The sequence below is a fragment of the Oreochromis niloticus genome, linkage group LG18, assembly GCF_001858045.2.
Source record: "Oreochromis niloticus isolate F11D_XX linkage group LG18, O_niloticus_UMD_NMBU, whole genome shotgun sequence".
Lineage (NCBI taxonomy): Eukaryota > Metazoa > Chordata > Actinopteri > Cichliformes > Cichlidae > Oreochromis > Oreochromis niloticus.
The window spans coordinates 18,709,561-18,724,676 of NC_031982.2; the positions used below are offsets into that span (position 1 = coordinate 18,709,561).

The window sequence follows — 15,116 nt, forward strand, 5'->3', positions numbered from 1 at the left end:
TTACATTATTTACATTTCCTTTAGATAGGGGGGTACAGGCGAGATGATAGAGGCAAATGAGATTACACAAAATAAGATTTCAAAATGTCAGTGCTGCACACTCAACCAACCAACTGTTATGATTAGATTACTCTTTTAATATAATTACTGTCTAAGGCTGTGCGTGTGTGGAAACAATGCATACATAAAACACAGGAGCGGCGTCTTAACTGATTCCCATCCTTTTCTCCGCGAGTCTTTTTCTCTTAACCTTTCTTCAACAGTATCATTTTGAATTATAGGGAACGGATGGGTGCTCTGTGCAAGGTCACTGTCTGGTGTGTACTCTCCCCCCCCCTCCCATCGCTCCCTGTTTTTGTTTCCTCTTCCAGAAGCACACTGAGTGAAGGGTTAAAACTGGAATGGATTTAATTATGGAATGAATGGAATTATAATGCGCCTGCAGCAAGTTTTCCTCCTTATTTATTAAAGCAGCTGATGGGCCAGGTTTGATGAGCCACTTCTGGCATAATTGAGTCATCACACAAAGAGGGTTCCTCGCATTCAGAGTGGTTTTATCAGCAGCAAACAGACCTGATTACTGGCAATTACACTCTGATCTAGGGGAAGGAGAAAAAAAGGGTAAATGTGCGGGGTAACTTCTGTGTTTATAGTTTACCCCGGGAATAATTTTCACATTAATTTTACATGCTAAGTGTTTTCTGTTTGTGTATAATAAAGAGTGAACGGCAGGCGATAGCACCTTTTACTTTCATATTTTCTTGTAATGAATTTCTGCGAGGAAATTGTGAACTGATCTCAGTTTATACTGACCCTATAGGAGGTTTGAGAACCAGCCAAACATACAGCCTGCCTAGCTGAAGCTAAAGGGTGAGCTACCTGCTTGGAAAGTGATCCCATCATCTCTGTAGAAGCAGGTAAAACTGTATGCACAGCTAAAATGACAGATTTTGTTGTTGTTGTTTTTTAATTATGTCAGATGGAAAATGGATAAACTTCTGTTCAAAGCAACTTTTTATGTCTTTTTGAGAGATTTCCATGAACACAAGAAAAAATATGTAATTTAGAAGGTGAAGTGATCATAATTTTTAGAAGTGCAATTTATAGTTTAGTTTGTTTTTTTTTAACATTTCACAATGTGTAATTGTCAGTTACCTTCATGGTAAAATTGACAGTTTATCAACACTTCACAGCGCTGGCAGATTTGCTCTGTTCATAATATTATTACATATTTTCACCTGAATCTAGGGACAAAAGAGGATGAACAGTCTTGCATTTCCCCTTATATTAACAAAAAACTATTTTGCACAACTCTACTTTAAGAGCTCAGAAAAAGAAAAGTATTAGGCTTTTTTACATGTGCAGTATGTATGTGCAAAAAATACTGTATCTTAAAAAAGAAAGAATCTGCCAGCAATTTATGAGCATTCCTCTGTGTAATGGAGGTTTCTGGATTCATGCAGACACAGTCAAAATCTTGAAGTCAACTGCGATTTCAGATATAACAGCCTCACAGCTACCCTGACGGCCAAGCAAAGTGTTTGTGCCTTTTGCCAAAGAGTACTTTTATAGAGAAGCGTATTGGCATCTTATCACTTCTCCAAGACAGAGATGCTTCAATAAAAGAACACAGCTCACAGAATTCTTAACAGACAATTAGGAGCCTGGCTAGCCACTAACGCTTCAATGATTTGTTATGATGGCATAACTACAGGGGAAACTTGTTATTGGACGGAGTTAGCAAGAGTCCCATAAAAGAGTCAGATGGTGACACCTTTGCCGAGGTGATTTATGAATCTTGTAATCGCTTTCCAAAGTCATCCCAAAGCCTTCCCTCTAAATTGAGTTCATCTGGAGCCGGACCACACAGAGGCACCAAGTCCAGATTGTTTCTTCTGACATCAAAGAGCCAATTTCTGTTTTTGACCAAATTTCTGCTGCTTTTAGTTCCCTTATCGTATGAAAGGGTAGATGATATGCTATTTTATTTGTGAATTTCAATCCAATTACGGACACCAAAATATTGAGACAAATAAAATTAGTATCTCCTTTCACTGCACTATCCATCAATAGGATAATAAATGGAGCGGCAAACAATTCATCCATTGGCAAGTCTCCAGCCTGCCAAACCGCTCTCATGTTAGTTTGAATCTTTGAATTCGGTCATGTACATGGTTTTTCAAACCTGTCTAATTTGGGGACAGGTGTTTGGGGAGAGAGAAGTTCCAGCCCCGGTGTAACAATGAGCAGAGTAATCCTGCTCATTGTTCCTGCCCAAGGAGCCCCTTTCATGAAGGAGGTTGCATGAATGCTACCAGGTGGTCTGCAATTTGGAGAAACGTAGTAACCGTTCCAGCTAATCCCCCGTCACAAAAGGCAGGTCTCCGGCGCTCTGGGCCTCTCCGGGGCAGAGGGAAAAGTTTACCTTGAACACATAGTGTCTGAAAGGAGTCAGGACTCGAGCAGTGATTCCTAATCAGATTGCGCTGAAGTGAACAGCTCGCATGGCAGCTGTAGTTTTCCCAGGGTTAATTACCTTTCACTGCTCTCTCTAAATGAGTCAGCTGTTCCTGTCATTAAACAACTCCACTCTATCTCTGCTCCTCTGTCCTCCTCACACATGTGCACAAGTGCACACGGGTGTGCACGGTCACGCACACACTGACACTGCGCCACACGCACACGGACATGCCCCTTTGTTTTTTTACCCATTATATTTAATGCATTGTGTACGGTGATCAAAGAGTGTTAAAACATTATTTAGATATTAAAGTGACTTTGGTCGAACTGCAAGTCAGTCAGTGGCCACTGAAATGGAGGTTGCTGTATTTTTATTTATGCTATGGATGTTTATGCAGATAGAAGGCATTAGTCCCAACACACCTCCCCTACCCTGCTGAGGAAAAATAAGACCAATCTGTCAAGGTCTTATTCTAAACAGACCCTTTAGTATTAATTGAGCACATATAGGAAGCAAACATGGTCACATATGCGCACACACAAACACGAGCATACGTACATACACAGAAACATGCGGATACACATACATGCACACACAGAGACAGAGTCCAGCTCTGTAATAGTTGTGCTGTCATCAATTCTGAACAATCTGTCTACTCACTGGGCTCAGTGGCTCAGGATGTTGGGGGAGTTTTAAGTGATTTTTGCCACTGTATGGTAAAATCCCTCGGCCACCTGGATTACAAACTCTAGTCCTTTAACTCATGCCAGTATAAATCCGTGTTAACTCGGATTTACCTCTGGCATATGAATTCTCAATCTGCGTAAGCTTTGTTTGGAATGAGTCGAACATAAGTATTTCATGCAGTAAGGATGCCCAGTGGTGAATTCCTATTTCTGTGAAACACACACTGGGAGACAGTTCAGGACTAAATCAGTCATCAGAACAACTAGAAAAGCCTGAAGCAGTGCTTTAGTACGGTCAAAAGGTGAGACCCGTATGGCCGCTCGCATCCAGGTGGAAGTGTGCAGTGCTGCACTGTGAAATCCACATAACCATGGTGAGAGATATAAACTCAGAGCTGTACACTGTGGTCAAGAGTTTAATCAGATTCCTCACTCCAAGCTTTTGCTTTGCTTATTGTCAGGCAAACATTATTTGCTCAGTTGTTCAAACACAAGTCCTGGTCTGCTACCAAAGCGATCATGATAAAATAAAATATGGCATGAGCAGCCTGGAGGATCTAAATTAAGTATTATCCAATATCCATACAATCTCTCGCACTCACACACACACACAGACTTCTGGGATAGCAGAGTTAAGCCAGACTATTTTGTACTTAAAAGGTTAGCAGGGCTGTTTTGTGAGTTTGATCCACGCTTGCCAAATCAGCAGATGGTCCATGAATATGATTATATGCATCAATAAAAGGAGTAATCTTTAACAAAATGTAAATTTGACTTAAGTCCAGGGTTTAATATACAAGATGGACTTTCACCCACTTCCCAGCCTGACAGAAGAGCACGATAAGCTAATGCACTTAAAATTTTGTATTACAGCAGCCACTACTGACGCTGCCTGCTACTATTGTGAAGATCAAAATAAGGAGTCGGAGGAAAGGTAAACGATATCTGCACAGCGCTCAGATGTGCGTGTTTGCACTGAAACGTCCGTTCACTTTGAACGAGCTAAGCAGTAAAGCAGTCGATACAAACTGAGCCTCTCTCGTGCTGTCCTGCCTCTTTTTTTTTTTTTACGTTAAACATTCAATGCATTTTAGGCAAAACCGAGCAAAACAACAACATTAAGATATCTGACCATCGAAAAAATAAACAAACCATTATATGTATAAATATCTCTATTTTTTCGTGAATAACAAACAAGTCATAGCTCCGATGTAAACTAACATAAAGTTCAAGCAGCCTTGTGGCGTATGGAAAGAGACGAAAAAAAAGTTTGAGCAGCAATTGAGAAGTTAAGAATGGTGAAGTGAAATGTGGTGATCCTACTCTGAGCCACATAAAACAGCATCACTGTTATTGACCCGGCCATGAATCTACTTATCTGAGCCCGAGGCTTACACAGCACAGCGCATCCTCACACAGCCACAATCACTTGTCTTCTGCATCTAAATGCACTCGTGTTAACATGTCCGACAGGGCAGAATCGCGAGCTCGACTTACCATGCCCCCTTTAGCCTTTGTTTTGCATCTCCCGGGGACATCGGGGAGGTAGACGGAGCAGAAGGATACCGAGGTGGGGTACAGGGTAGTCCAGAGTCTCGCTGCTGAGGAGAGTGTGTTTGGTTGGGGTTTGTGTGTGTGTGTGTGTGTGTGTTGTGTGTGCGTGCGTGTGTGCAGGGACACTGTGATATTCACCCGAAACGCTAAGCTTTTTTTCCCCCTCTTTTTTTTTGTAGCCTTTGTGTCATTCACTTAACAACCAATCTCATTAGCTGCTGGGCTACAATGGTCTGAATTATTTTCTGTATAAATACACCACATGGTGATCTTCAAGGTAAGACCTCTGAAGGTCTTTTTTTAAACCAAAGAAAGGTAGATGGCCCATAAATAAATAAAAAAAAATACAAAAATATATAAAATAATTAATAAAACGGGAAAAAATTGATAATGAAAATAAACTGGAATAATTAAACGCAAGAGTCATTTAGAGTGGTTTTACTTTAACAAAGGTGAATGATGATACTTGACGGTACATACAGTATGCATTAGAATTTGTGCTCCAACTTAAAGGGGGAAAAAAAACTTAAGAGGATCGTAGAGATTAATTATATGACCATAGGTGAATTAAAAAGAAATAGATGTCTTACAGCTTTAGTTATTTAACACTTCGCTTGCTAGTGTGTTGGTGCCGAACCCTGAATGCATGTAAAATGTAACTATTGTAAGTACTTGAAGTCATGACAGCTGTCTATAAGCATCAGGGACATGTCTATTGGCCAACTTGACCCTTGTTAGAAAACAAAACAAATACAAAAAAGAGAATACTGCAGCCTGGGACTGCCGAGCCGGGTCACTGGAGATTTTCCAGACAAACGCCGCACAGGGGAGGGGAGGGGAGGGGAGGAAGAATAAAAAGGACAGGCTCAGAATCTCATTTTAACAGACCGCACACAATCTGGGCTCCCACAGAACTATCTCTGCCTGACCGCTTTCTATTTATCCCTTATCAGTGTTTACCAACCGCTAGTTTTCTTTCATTCACACTGTGAGGCAGTTCTCTTACTATCAGTCAACAGCTGACACCGTGGAACAGCCTCAAAGGCAAGAGGAAGGGATCAAAACTAAACCAAAGCTGTTTAAACAATACAACAGAGGAAATAAATTCATAAATCCTAATTCTTCCCAACCCACAAGGGTATAAGCAGATCCTTTATAGTTAGGCCAACAAACAAAACCACAGCCAATGAGGTACATTACAATCAAGGTAAATTCTGAAATATATTTAGAAGGAAAAAAAGAAAGAAAGAAAGGCGTTTTAAAAAAAAATCCCATGTAATAATAATTGGGAACATTTCATAGTCTTGCCCCTGTCAGGCAAATATATGTATTCACTTAAACCTCCGTTTTTTCTCTTGTCTTTTATTGTCTTTTCAGGAAAATCCCACCTGATTCAACATTAACATTTTTAGATCATTTTATTGTATGCTACCAACAAGCTTAAAAAACATGTGTGACATTATAAGCAGCTCCAAATATTTTATTAAGATTTGGAATAAATGCCCAGTTAGGGAGCTTTGGTTAGAATCATTCCACTTTTAAAGCACCAATCAGTAAAAATACAGCTCAAACCTGTTTTAATTTATATAACATAAATTGCCTTTATCAGTAATTATGCACAACTCATTAAATATTATAATATTGACTTTATTACTGGCTCAATTTGAATCAATGCAATATCACCTCTTTTAATTTAAGGGACATATTTCCACTGTGACAAACTCTAGCTTTTTACATTTATAAAAGAGCATATTTAAACAATACTTTCAGACTGCAGGTAAATTATATTCAAATGTTCAGAGAAATAAATAATAATTTTGAAAGGTACTGTTAACACTGTTCCTTTACATTTTTCTCCAGCAGGACAAACAAACATCACTGTTTTTTTTTTCTGGAATACTCTTCAAAAGTTAAGTAATTAATTACATTTATCCTTTCACCAGCTGCTCAACAGCAGATGGATCATTTCTGAGACCTTGTTGAATTAAATCCACATAATTCATTTTCCTGGATTAACTAACTGAAAGTTTGAGCAGTGGAAAAACAGGTAACACATTGTGTATTCGTCTGAAATGCATTTTATACTTGACAATGTGAAGACCCGACGGCAATTCGCTTATAATTAAGACAAGCTCTTCGTGTTTTTTTTTAAAAGCAGGCCAGAAGTTAAATAACTTTCATTTTAGTTGTGTGCTAAATACATGAAAATAGGTACAAACCAAATTTGCCATCATGGTCGTTTAAAGTGTATTTCAGCTATGTGAATGGGTTTGTGAATCCAGTTTTGTTGAGCAGCAGGTACCATGGACAGTTCCTGGAGGCAAACAGAGGTTACGTTAATGTGTTGTGTAGCAACTAACTTCCCTGTGCTTTGAAGAGGAGGGTGTGGAGCAGAGAGGAATAATGCCTCTTACTTATCACTGCTTTAGCACACAGCCCTACCACAGACTCTGCTGCTTTTATAATTAAAACAAAGTGTGGAGGTGCAACTTTGTAACTTCGCTCTCCTCATATGTTTTAATCTCTGTATAACAGGGCAAACTTTTCAAAGGATTACTCAGATGTGTTACACAATACTGTATCATCTGATGTCTTCGGTGGCTCTTTTTCATGTTTATTAAGAGATGAGAGCTGACTGTCATGAGATGATGACAAAACTTATGATCAAATGGAGACAAACAGGCACAATGACAAGTGGCATTTAATATATTTTACCACTGAGTCATATCAGTGGGAATTCTTCTAATGTAACAATGACAGAAAGAATAATTTCCCTCACAAAATAAAAATAAAAATCACCTGCAGATATAAGAGATTTATTTTACATTTATATAAGTTGTATAGAAATACTAAAGTATTTAGCTTATATCATTTAGATTTTTTTGCTGAAAAAACAAAGAAACAATATTCATATTTTAATCATTCATACACTAATCTACTCTTGACTCTCATTTAAAAGAAAATGCTTCTTAAATAAAACAACGACAACAACAACAACAAGAAACAGGGATCAGCTTGAAGATGGGTCATACAAGCAGATTCTGAGCCATTAGTGTGCTCCAACTTACTAGTAAATGATGAACTTTTCCAACCAGCATCCATCCTCTTAAATCAATAGTTGCTCTGGAGACTGTTGAGTGCTTTGACCCCTTACAATTTGGTCAAAGCTAAGTCTTGCCCACGTCTAACACAAAAGTTCACTTGTGGACTGTGTTACTGTCTCACTACATTTGGCATTAGCATATAGTTTTGTAACTTTGCCACAGTTACGATGCAAATGATAACATAAATTCAAAACAGACTGTAGTGCTTCGGCCCTGTGAATTTGTCTAAATCTGAGATTTGTCCTCAGACAATAACACAAAAGCTGATTTGTGGATAATGTTTTTGTCAAACTATGATCACTATTAACATATCTTTTTCAGACTTGTAATACAAATTACAGAAAGCCAGGACAGGATGCAATAAAATACTTGACTGACTGCTCAAACACGTTATTGGAACACAGAGTCAATGTTTAAGTGCATTAGGCTCAGTGGTCTTGTATGTACAGCTGTCACTGTCAAAGCCACAGGCAACCTGACAATGCTTTGTCTCTACACACAATACGAACATGTGTTATTCCTAAGACAAGCTTATACTCTACACAAATGCTGTGAACTTAATCTAGGTAGACAGTATCTCATGCTATCTGGATGATCAAAAATAGGTCATGCCTCTCAAAAAGCAGTTTGAGCCATTTAATCTCCTCTCAAACTGTCTGAAACCTGGACAGAAGCTGCGCTCGCTTTCCAGCAAAGATTTTAAGAACACTGATTTGTATCGGGAAAGCAGTGTTCATGTTCATCTGTGCAACATTTTCTACAACAAACACTCCCTGACACAGTTAAAAACAACTGCCAGCACAATTCTTTTTCACATAGTCATGCAAAATCTGGACGAGGCGAGTTCCGCAGCTGAGTAAAAAAAATCAAAAATCAAAAATCTAAGTGTAAATCTAAATAAGTTTCTAACACTTGTGCGTTTCAGCTGCTGCTTTGGATCGCACAGGACAGCATCTAACAGCGTGAGCTAAAAGCCTTGTCGTTCACATTTGCGATACAGCATATCACTGATGACAAATGCTGACCAAACTGACAGTATATTAAATAAAAAGAACTTTGACACCAACCTAGTGCTGTGATCCAAAAAGTTTGATTTTCTCCCAGTCTCTTGATAGCTGAGCTGGTGCTGTGGCTTTGAAAGGTAGTCCCCAGGAATATGACATACTGTGCCTTTGACAGCCTCGAGATAAGCACCTGCGTTCGGGTCCCTTTTTACGTCACACCTCCCCATTCACAGCCCTTCAACATGATGCACATTTGCACATCAACAGCCACCAACCCCCCTCCTCGCTCTACTCCCACATCCGCAAAACACACAAACAGGCACACAAGAAGGCAGATGCGCGCACTGGGCTCTACTCATGCGCGCGTACTCTCACACAGACACACACGCAGGCACCACAGATTTGTGTGCGCTTACTGAGGATGCAGCCTACATGCAGGCAAACACACATGTGGACACATATACACTCACGGTGCGCTCACAGATGATTTATTCCTTCTTTTTTTTTTAAACTCCTTCATCCAGACTTATTCATATATTGATCCTCGTTTTATGTGTTTAAAAAAACAAAAAACTTTCACTTGGTTTGTCATAAGACCAGGGCATATGCCCTCCCAAGCTCCTCATACATCACTCATCATGCAAATGAGAGGGAATGTCACTCCTCAGCAGCAGATGGCCAGGGATGATAACAATGGCTGAACAGACCAGTTTCAATGTCTGCGACTTTATCGCTACGGCAACAACAAAAATAGATGATATGAAATCCTTGTCTGTTAATTTGATTCCCCTCCTTTTTAGTGTTTGTACCTGTCAGCCTGTTTCGTTTCTCTTGGACCATTTGAATGTAAACGCTTTGTCTGAGGTTTTTCTGTCATCAGAAGTCTGCCTATCAGTAAAAGGCACAGACCTGGAAATGATTTTTGGTGACTACGGAAAGCTGCTGCCTCGCAGTTATTCAAGTAATTAGGTGTAATTCCTCCCTGTAGTCCATGTTAGCCTCCTGAGTTAGCTCATGCGTTCGACAGGCCTGGATAGAGACAGGGAAGAATAAAAGAAGAAAGGGGCCCCGAGAAATCACAAATGCAGCTTTTCAAACCACCACCACCACCACCCCCCCCAGCCAAAGTGATGTCACCCTGCATCCTGCTGACTCCTGTTCATACAAGCCCCCATAGCAGAGAGTAAACAGTGGAAGCGTTTAGCAAACAGGGCCAGATTACAATGACAAAGGCGACCACACTTCTGGGTGGAGCCTGGGGCGAGGGGGGCAAAAGAGGGGGGTGGGTTGGTGAGGCTCAGGATTTAAAATAAGTGATACCCATGAGGGGGCCCCCCCTCAAGATCCAAGCCTAGCCCTTCCCCAGCTGATGGTAGGGGCCACCCAAACACGCTTATCTGTCGGTGATGTCCCCCCAGTCCCCGGGGACTGACGTGTGAACACAATATGTAATAATAATGAATTTTCAGTTCTTTTTCCTGTGATTTGTGCATTTGGTTATGCAAGGCTGGGGACTTGAGGATGGAGAATATCATTACTTAAGGTTTGGCAGTTGATCATCACCTTGTTTAATGCCTCATTTGAAAGTCTAATTTCTAACTGTCTTCAAGAGCCAATTCATGGTACACTGTGAAAGAGACATACAAAGAGAGCAGACATGCTCTGTTTTACCCTCTTTTTTTCACAATTTGTACCTGATAATCGTACAAATATATGAAAGTAAAGGATCATCTATGTAAGCATCTCATCAAATGGCGTGTTCTCTCATTCCTGATGTAGACAATCTTGCTGTGAGGCCACGGCAAGCTTGTTCTAAGGGATGATTATTTCATGTCCACGACCAGACATCAGCTTTGTTTGAAGAAAACACAAAAAGAATCAACTCGTGTTAAGCAGTCCCGGCAAATTGTGAGAGCATATTGAAGACCGCGCAACAACACCATTTACGAAAATGTAACATTTTCTTTTGCCCATAACATCTGTTCAGATCTCGAAAAAGAGAGGACTCATTCAGAGCCAACATGCAACATAAACTAGTGTTTTGTCAAGCTATTTCATCAACTGAAAATGTGGGCATAACTGGAGAGAGCTGATGGAGAAATGAAAGAGGAGTGGGTTGGACAAAATTACATGTCAAACAAGGGTTCACATTTAAAAAGTCCTGCTCATATTTGTAGAAAGTGTTTGATTGCATTTAGAAAGGTATTACAATGGGTCACATCTGTGTCTAAAAGCTTTTTGCATTCTGCTGCAAATTATGTAAGCAAAGTGAAGTGTCACAGCACCCTGTTGTTTTGAGCACTATACCTTCCTCCTGTGAAACCTACACAAATATGTTTAACTGAATTCTTCTAATGTACTGCAGGATCAAAATGTCAGCGGTATAACTTCAACAAACCCCCTCACTCAACACCCCGCCCTGTAATTTCAACAAAGCAACACGACTAATTTTGCGTGGCAGCCCGTACAGCCAAACAACAATGCATATTCACTGTCCCATTGAATGTGATAGACACGTAGAAATCTATATTGAACTGTGGTTAATTTCGGCTGTAATGCTTCAAGCTCGGTCTAAAATGACACAAATGGTATTTCTTGGTGGTACTGAACCCTCATTGTGCAACCACTTGATGCCGCTTGTTCATCGCCACAAAGTCACATAAAAGGACTGAATTAAATTTTAAATAAATTATTTGCATATGCAAATATGGGTAACCAAACATAAGTACATGTTGTTGATATGGCTCCAGGATGTAGAACTATCTTTATGTTAATGTCAACAGACAGGGAATATTCTTTTGAAAATACAGTGCATTTTTCATGGGGATCATTATCTACACTGCGTGTCAGTGTGTCTCAGTTAAAGGAAATGATTAGATTACTTCCCAGCAATCCCCTTTTGGGCGATTTATGTGTGACCGTGGGCAACCTTACAATATGTTTATTCAGTGTCCTTTGAAGAGACTTCAATAACATTTGGAATGTTTTGTGAACAAATGTAGGTTGTTGTTTTTTTAATCTCTTCATTGAACTGATGCCTTTGGAGCTACTGTAGGGCCATGGTTATATTTGAGTTTGAAAAAGTTTCTCCAAACTTGATAAATCCTCCTCTAGTAGGGTGTGAAATACTGTTTTTAATAAACTAATACAAATTACCCTGTAGCCAAATTTCTGTTTTTAAAAGGAGAAACAGGTGATCAAACTTTGGCTTTTGAGGTGAAAAGGTGTATAGGTGAGGTTTTATGTCACCTCCAGATGTTTACTGAAACTACATAGCAAGAAATGCTGATTAATAATTACATTGGCATTAGCATCCATACATCCAGTACATTCAAAATGACAAGGAGCTTTTATTATTAGTCAACACCACTTGTTCTTTGCATTTTCTGACTGATGAATTAACCAAAGAGCCAAACTTCAAGGTCTGTATGGTAGAAAAGCTGCACACGGGATCATAAAATCCAGAAAGCATGGTGATTATTAAGACTGCATTTCAATTCCAATTGATTCCATTTTATTTTATGTTTTATATGGCATAGCTCACAATTTGCTATTTACCAAGGCGTTTAACCATTATAAGTTTAACTCCAAACAATCTAAAAGTGATAACCCCAAAAAATCCACAATTATCTATATAATGTATTTACCAGTTTCAATGAAAAGCCTCATTAATCAGCGATTGTTTGTCCTCTTTCTCTTTTTCCCATGTTGATCAAATTTTACAAAACAGGGCAGGTAATCAAGCAAACATTATACTCACATCTATACAGTGCAGTCATAGAAACAAAATAATGGGTATTCCCAAAACCCTGTGAGTTTGGTTTAAATATATTTACGTCTATAAGTATCAGTGGCAACGATCACAACTGGTTCTTACATTTACCAGCCTAAACTGAGAGCGTCTGATTGCTTACATTTAATAAATCAGAGCTTGATTGGTCAGTCGATGTCTTCTTTTTCAAAGGCCTGTAGACTCACTTTGTTGTGTCATTGAGAGGTTAGGTCCAGATATGAGTGCCCATCTTTTTCACTCAGGCAGGCAGACAATGAAGCAGACACGCCTATAAATGGCGAGATAGGAGCTTGGATGTTCAGCCAAAAACGAGCATCTACACAATGGTAACAGGTGTGTATAATGCATGCTTTGATAATGACCTTGGTGGCTGTAATAGTATGTCTAGACACAACTAACAAGAGGCATTTGTGTCTGGTCTCAGAAGTCCTGGGGGTGCTCAGTAGCAAGATCCTAAGGATAAGATATTCATTAGAGATTGTTGGTCATTAAAACTAAAGGAAAAATGTGTCAGATGTATGTAGGCTACTAAAATAAAATATTTTTTTCCATGACACTGGAAGAATGAGGTATCAGAAAAGTTTAGTTTATCACTCAACAAAATATTTGCAGGGCTGTTTGCATAATAAGCTAAAATCATCTTGAGTATTCAGAGATATGCACTTGAATAAATAGAAAAAAAACTCCATTAATGTGGATGGCTTGCAATTTTTGATTGCGCCAGATACAGGAAGCTTGCTGACATGAACTAAAATGCAAATGCCCTTTGAGCAAAACAAAGAAATTGATTATGAAGTAAGTTTCTACAGCACAAGTAGCTGGCTTTGAGTGATTAATGGGGGTGGGTCATTGATTTCCTTTTGTTTAGATCTTGGTTAACTTTCTGGAGACACAATTATAATTTGTTTCCAAACAATAAATCCAATCTAGCTTGAGCAAATTAAATTTCCCTATGGCCTCTTCTGCGTCATTTTACATCTGAAATGGATTGTTATCAAAAGGCATTGCATGTAAATGTCTCCTGTTTCTGTTTATATTTGTTACATTTTTGATTAGATATTGTTTTTCTCGGTATACTGGAAGGTGAGCACTTCCTAAGATTAGAAAGAGCTGTTTACAGAGATCTGCATGACTTGTCAGCTACAGTGCCAGGGGTTAATCCTCCAGTTCTCTCTTCAGTAGCTGTTTGTCACACATATCAAGATTTCTGATATCAAATCTATCTACGTTGTACGAGAAATGTTGTTCATCTGTTGTCTGAAACGTGCTAAAACGTTTTGTATTCACTGAATGAGCACACTTATATTAGCTTTGCTAAAGGTTGGGGAAATATGTTTGAGATATTGCGGCACAGTTTACTTGCAGCATATTTGCAAGTCAAATTGGAGTGTTACCGACTACTTTATTTAAAGGCTTTTGCCATATTCTTCAGCTTTACAACTTTGAAAACTTCCACAGATCCAGACATTTATACTTCCTGATTTCTCGCATCATCTCTCCAAGATAGTGATAATACGATTTCTGTGTTTTTCGCTGTTGAGAAACAAACTGGATTATGAACAGATCACTACATAAACAGCTTTCTAAAAGGAGGCAGCTATTTTAAAAAAGGCTGAAGAAATGCAAAGAGGGATTTAAATTTTAATTTGAATTTATTCCAGCAAGTGAAAGGTTCTTTTGAGAGGGGATTTCAGCAAAGATGATGGTATTTAAAAGTGATAAACAAGCATCTAAACCTCCAGTGGAAAACAGTCATTCTGCTTCTTTCTAGTGTAGGGGAGGAATTGGGCTTGCTATGGTCACATCCAAAAAATAAGAATAAGTAATAGTAGTAATTAAAATGTAAATAAATGGGATCCGTGGAGATATTTCAACTGATTTCTCTCATAAATTGTGCAATTAACATTTTGTCTTGACACACCTTGTGACTCCGGATGTAAAGCTATATGTCCTCAGGTGCAAATTCATGTTCTCCGTGTACTTGGCATCGCGTACTTTTTACTGTATTGGATGCTTAAAAAATCGTTCACAGTTATCACATGAAATTTAAATCCTGTGCCTCAACATGACAGAGGAACACCAGGCAAAGTTCAAATATAAATGCCTTACAAATTAGAATTTGCTTTTAATTAAGGATTGTGGCTGTGCAGTTTGAGGCGGTATCTGAAAAAAATCTAGGGATATTTTTTTCTTCTTCTTCTTCTTCTTTTTTTGGTGAATGACTCACTCTGGGCAGTGACATATCACATTTGGCTGACAAAGAATGATTAACCAAGGCTGTCATCTATTATATATATAATATATGGATTATAATGCTGTGACTGGATTTCAAGTGTTTCTATTCTCTACCGGATGACCACTAAACTTAAGCACAGAAACCTATGCCACACAAGAAAGACAAAGAGTTACATCATTTTGTTGAAGAGTTAATCCGATCACGGACAGTGTGTGTGCATTTGCTATCTTCGGAAAATGCCAGCAAAGGCGCTAAGTAAACCTATTTTACAAGACTCC

At 39.0% G+C, this 15,116-nt stretch overlaps 1 protein-coding gene across 4 annotated transcripts in view; it reads right to left on the bottom strand.

Moving 5' to 3' along the window:
* Positions 1-15,116, bottom strand: part of st18 (ST18 C2H2C-type zinc finger transcription factor) — a 41,108-nt gene that overhangs the window by 23,053 nt on the left and 2,939 nt on the right. The window contains exon 1 of one of the 4 annotated variants that reach the window (XM_019348455.2): positions 8,873-9,168. The exons of 2 other annotated variants lie outside the window; for them this stretch is intronic. The gene's annotated coding sequence lies outside the window, so the exon portion shown is untranslated. Of the gene's footprint in view, positions 1-4,644; positions 4,799-8,872; positions 9,169-15,116 lie in introns of those variants that run through there. One more of the 4 variants, XM_005476421.4, reaches the window with a different exon arrangement.